This window comes from Sapajus apella, unplaced genomic scaffold, assembly GCF_009761245.1.
Source record: "Sapajus apella isolate SASKATOON/1434 unplaced genomic scaffold, GSC_monkey_1.0 scaffold21, whole genome shotgun sequence".
In the NCBI taxonomy this organism is placed as follows: Eukaryota; Metazoa; Chordata; class Mammalia; order Primates; family Cebidae; genus Sapajus; species Sapajus apella.
Window position 1 is genome coordinate 1,832,472 of NW_022436961.1, and position 6,000 is coordinate 1,838,471.

A 6,000-nucleotide genomic window follows, 5' to 3' on the forward strand; every position below is an offset into this window, starting at 1 on the left:
CGTAAGGCCAGTAAAATGCAGGTCAAGTCATGTAATGATACGATGAAAGTTTCTGATCAGTATTTCCTAATTCAAGCATGTTGAAATGTGGAGATAGGCTGGAGAAATATCAAATCATTGCGTGTTTAATTACCTTGTGATGATGTTTGCTTTAGGGAGTGGAAGGAACATGAGGAACGAATGACCTTCATCACCGAATACGACATCCATTTAGATTCACTTAAAATCTCAGGGCTTGTTTAGATGCAGACTTTGTGGTTAACATTTTATTGCACTGATTTAGTTTTCACCAGGTGGACCTTGTGTTTGCTTCAGAAGGATCTAAGTTTATTAGGACAGGGTTTCTTCTGTTTTGATTGTGGGAGGAGGCAGGATAGCCTTCTGTTTTCCTAGACCCACAACCAACATTCCCCACTCCTCCAAATAACCAGGATTACTGGGCCGAGGGTAGGGCATCGAGGGGGTGACAGCTGCACATGCCTGCTGTAGTTTTTTCTGAGTTTAATTCCATATAGCTTAGACACAGGCCATATTACTACATTTGGAAGATGCTTTGGAGAAAATTCTGCTCTGATGGGTGGGGGCAGGGTGTGCCAGGAAAATATTCTATTTTTCTTTTTTTTTTTTTTTTTAAGACCTGGGGTCTTGCTATGTTGCCTAGGCTGGTCTTGAACGCCTCGCCTCAAGTGATCCTCCTGCCTCAGCCTCCTGAGCAGCTAGGACTACAGATACAAACCACCACACTCAGCTCTGAGAGGACTCTATTCTCTTTACCTTATTGGAATTGGAGATATTAGATAAGAAACAGTTTCTTCTCCCCTAGTTATAAACAGTTCTGTTAAGAGAGGGAAAATCACCTTTTTGAAAATGTGAGAATTACTTATGTGATGGTAGTTTTTGAAAGTGGTTTTTCTTTTGAGGTCATAGCCTCTGTAATAAGAAGGGCCTGGAGAAGTGGGATGAGAGCTACCAGGCTCGAAGCTTCTATCCGGAACAAAGGTGTGCTTTCGTGGGAGCCTGCCGCCCTTGAGAGGCTAGTTCCTTTCCCAACATCTCAGCTCGGCTCTCGCCCTGCTCTAGAAACTTGCCTTTGCTGGTCCAAGGAATCGTGGCCGTTTATTAATTGTTGGCATCCATCCAGGCTATGGTGGTTGTGGTGGGGGTGGCGGTGGAGAGTGTGTTGTTTGCTTTAAACCCATGAGTCATTTTAGGGTATTGGTACTCTTGGAGACTGACTCTCTTGCTCTGATTTCTAGACCTTTTGCAAAGCAACAATAACCTAAGAATCTTGACCAAAGATGAATGTAGCAGACCTTGTACATGGTGCAACATTTGATAATAGTATCAATTTACTTTTGCTTTTCCCTTGGAATTTCCCTCCTCCACTAGCTTGCTGATGTTTCTGCCTTCTTCTTGCTGGCAAGAGTACAGACTATAATTCTTCAGTTCATTAACATCTGAAGCAATTGCACTGTTTGCAATTTGATTGATTGACTACATGTGTACTGTTCCTTTATTGCAAGTCTCCTTTTCTTTTTTTCTTTTTTCTTTTCTTTTTGAGACAGAGTCTCACTCTGTCACCAGGTTGGAGTGTAGTGGGGTGATCTGGGATCACTGCAACCTCTGCCTCCCAGGTTCAAGTGATTCTCCTGCTTCAGACTCCAGAGTAGCTGGGACTACAGGTGCACACCACCACGCTCAGCTAATTTTTATTTTAAAAAATATTTTTAGTAGAGATGGGGTTTCGCCATGTTGGCCAGGATGGCCTCTACTTCTTGATCTCGTGATCTGCCTGCCTTGGCCTCCCTAGGTGCTGGGATTACAGGTGTGAGCCACTGCGCCTGGCCTGCAAGTCACTTTTCTATATAATTTTTTTTTTTTTTACAAAGTCCCACTCTGTTGTCCAGGTTGGAGTGTAGTGGCACAATCTCAGCTCGCTGCAACCTTCACCTCCTGGGTTCAAGCGATTCCCTTGCCTCAGCCTCCCAAGTAGCTAGGATTACAGGCACCTGCCACCATGCCTGGCTAATTTTTTTGTTTTCTTAGTAGAGATGGGGTTTCACCATATTGGCTAGGTTTGTTTCAAACTCCTGACCACAAGTGATCCACCCGCCATGACCTCCCAAAATGCTGGAATTATAGGCGTGAGCCACCACGCCTGGCCATATAATCTGTTTTTATATTAAAATAAATAGAGACAGAGTCTCACTATGTTGCCCAGGCTGGTCTCGAACTGCTGGGCTCAAGTGATCCTCCCACTCTGGCCTCCCAAAGTGCTGGGGTTATAGGCATGAACCACCACATGCAGCCTCATTTTCCTGTATAATCGAAACAATAGAACTACAGCACCATTTGTAGGAGTTTCCCAGTTTACACCGCGTGTGCGCACTCCCTATATCACATGTTCTCACAACAAAACAGAAACCACAAGATGTCAGCCCCAGAGGCAACCTTGGAGCATCCAGCCACTTGGTTCTGCATTGCTGGCAGCAGATTTTATGTCACAAAATATAGATGTTTTCGGGGAAGGACAGCACATTAAGTTTTGCTCAGTCATTTTTACCTTATGTGAATGAGTTGAGCAGTTCGTTTCCTGGGAGCTGGTTTTTATGGAGGGAAGATGGAGCCAGTAGGAGGAAGATAGAGGGGGAAGGCGTTGAGACAGCACCCCACCGACTTTCCCCTGTCCCTGCTCCAGTTGACCTCCACCTTTCCAGGAGCTGTGCCCAATCCAGGATCAGTTACTCACTGGTGCTCACTGACCATCATTCCCCCATGTGGCCACCACAGAAATGAACACCACCTTTCTGGTGTTCTCAGCCAAAACGGCACGCATCCTTAGCTCTGGGAAACAGTCTACCTTCCAGGAAATTGCGCTTACAGCACGGTACCCCACTCCCTGGTTACCAGACTATTGTTCCCATGTTCCCCTGAGAACAGTCATCATTCACAGGTTGTTTGGCAGGGCCAGGGAACAGAGTCACTCTGGTTGCTGCAGTCAACAGACCAAAAATGGCTTCCAGCCAGGAAGATCAGAGCTGCTCTGTGGGACGCACACGCAGCTTGGAAGCAGACAGGGCCAACCAAGCACAGATCCGCACGCTGTGTCCGGCACACAGGTGCCTGGTCTTCAGACCCAGCCTGCGCTCTCTCAGCCAACCCACAGACCCTGTTTTTCTAATTCGTACAGATTCTTTGTCAACCTGCCGTGCCTTGCGGAACTTCATCCAACAGAGGGGGTGCCTTTTGCAAATCTGCAAAAATAACTGCGTGCTAGGGTGGCCTGACAGGGTAGGCCTTGGGGTCCTGGGACCAGCATTCCACCTCTCCGCTCATACAGCGATTCAAGATTCCAGCTCAGCAAAAGTCAGCCACCTTGGGGCCTTCCTTTCTTTTTTTTTTCTCCTTTTCTGTTTTTCTGTGCCTCCCTTCCTACCCCCTTCCTTCCTTCTTCTTCTTTGCCAGTTTTTTTAGTTCTTTGATGATTATGAGAAACTACTAAATATAGCAAAAGGAAGATAACACAGAACAAAATTATAAGTCTTTGTATTTATAAAAACGAGCCTCTAAAGGCTTCTTCCATGCATTCTGCCAATACCCTCTCTCCCCGGCCTTGCCCGAGCACTCATGGACCTCCCTTTGGTGAGGCCCGACGTCCATCCTGGCCACACCCTGCAGTCCTGGGTCTGAGTCTAGAGTTTTGGCTTTCACTCTGCTCTGCGTCCTGGCACTGCCGCCAGACCTCGACGCCCACCTCTTCTTCAGTGAAGGCAAAACAGGACACATTTTTCCTCCCTCTCTTCTCTCTTTCTGTTTTCAGACTGCACTGTTTTTCTGCTGGCTGGATGACTCATTTCTTTGTCATCTCTTACCCACTAGGCCTTTCCCACCGCTCCAATTGCCTCTGCATGATGTGGACAGAGCTATTGCCCTGCTGGGGTGAGATTCGCTTGCAATGAATCAGCTCAAGGTGCAGGAAGGTCCAGGGGGGCAGAGGAAGAGAAGAGACAAGTCTCTAATTCGCTGAGGAACAAAGACAGAAAGATGTTCCTGCTCCCTTAGCTCTTATTGAGATTGTTTAGTTGCAAAAGGGTTGAGTGTGATGCAGCTGGTGGTGTGTGTGGGCCAGCTCCAGGTCCTGCCCCTCCTCCACTGGTTCCCCCCAACCCCTGGTTATCCAGAAAGGGGGATGTTCGGGCAACACTGATGTGTCCATACTGCACTTTTCACACTGCAGTTTCCCACCATCTAGGATTGCATTCCATGTAGGAAGACTTTGAGTTCTTAAAATCAAGTAGTAACTTGGTGGGCATCTGGAAAAAACAACCAAGCTGATATTGCAGGCTGGGATGCATGAGCCCGTCAAGAGGGCTGGGTGGTGCGGACGGGGATGAAGGTCAAGTTCCTTGTACTCACTCACTGGCTGTTTCATTCAGAATTCCTGTGAGGTGGGAGCGCTCACCATCCTGGGGGCTTGCCTAAGAGTAAGGAGTGGGGCAACCTAGAAATACATGAACATCAGGGAGAAGTGGGGAAGGAGTTTCAGATGAGCTGTTTTTACAAGGTTAAGTAATGGGATAAAATTAAAAAGGGGAATTTAGGAGGAATTTTGGAAAGTTTTGAGAAACAGGAAATTTGAGGAACGCTGATAAAGAGGAGATCTGGAGTAAGTCCCGTGACGAGAAGATTCCACCCGGGACTCCTGGTGTCTTCTGAAACTGCGTGGAGCCAGTGAATGGCACAGCTCCTTCCTCCCGGAGAAAGGGGCCCACAAAAAGCTCATCCAGGGAGACCTCGGGCACTGCGGGGGACGCAAAGGCTGGAGACGAAGATCCAGCCAGACCCAGGCAGAGAGGCAAGGCCTGGAAGCCCCTGAGCCGCCAGGGCCTTAGGAGCTTGGGGGAGGGGGAGGTGGGACCTGAAGTTGTTGTGACTGAAGGGAAATGAGTCAGGGGAAGAAATGCCGTGCTTTAATCCTTGTGGATGAAGGAAGAGCAGGCCACCAGACCGCAAAATAACACCCGACCGACTAACCTACTTTGAGCTGCCGAGGGCAGGGTGACCTGGGAGAGGCAGATGGAAACTCGAGCTCTGGGGTCCAGGAAGATCTGAGTCTTCCGACCAAACACCAGATGCCTCCCCTCCTTCCTGAAAATATGCAAGTTGCCGGATCTGCTGCAGTCTATGAAAAAGGAGACAGATGTTCCGGCAGAGCAGTGGGGAGGGGTGGAGGCTGGGGGGGGGGGGCTCTGCTTTGTGGGGAGACCCTCAGGCAGGGGAGCAGGCTCCATCCTATGTGGAGGAACAGGGGCAGTCTGAGGCAGGCTGGCTCTATAATGTGCTGGCAATAAAATCCCCACGGCTTCTGCTGCAGAAGTCCAAGAGCACATGAATGCGGCTCCATCTAGACAAGCCCAGGGCAGGAATTCCCTTCCAGGAAACCAAGCCAGGGCACTGTGGTCTCTGGGCTGCCAAGAAGTCTCAGAAATGGTCTAGCCCTTCCGCCCACAGGGATCTCTGTGCAAAATTATCTCCAAGCATTGGCAGATGAACAGATAAACAAAATGTGATCTATCCACACAGTGGAATACTATTCAGTCTTAAAAAGGAAGGGAAAATGCTGGGCATGGTGGCTCACGCCTATAATCCCAGCATGTTGGGAGGCTGAGGAGTGAGAATCACTTGAGCCCAGGAGTTTGAGACCAGCCTGGACAACAGAGAGAAACCTTGTCTCTCTCTCCCTCTCTCGCTCTTTCTCTCTCTCACACACACACACACACACACACACACAGAAACCTTGTCTCTGTACACACACATACACACACAGAAACCTTGTCTCCGTACACACACACACACACACACACGCACACACAAACCTTGTCTCTGTACATACACACACCTTGCCTCTACACACACACACACACACACACACACACACAGAAACATTGTCTATACACACACACAGAAACCTTGTCTCTGTACACACACAGAAAAACCTTG

The 6,000-nt window shown here is 48.5% G+C and overlaps 1 protein-coding gene across 2 annotated transcripts in view; it reads left to right on the forward strand.

Moving 5' to 3' along the window:
* The window catches only part of PLAT (plasminogen activator, tissue type), a 32,580-nt gene that overhangs the window by 7,786 nt on the left and 18,794 nt on the right, over window positions 1-6,000 (forward strand). The window lies entirely within an intron of this gene.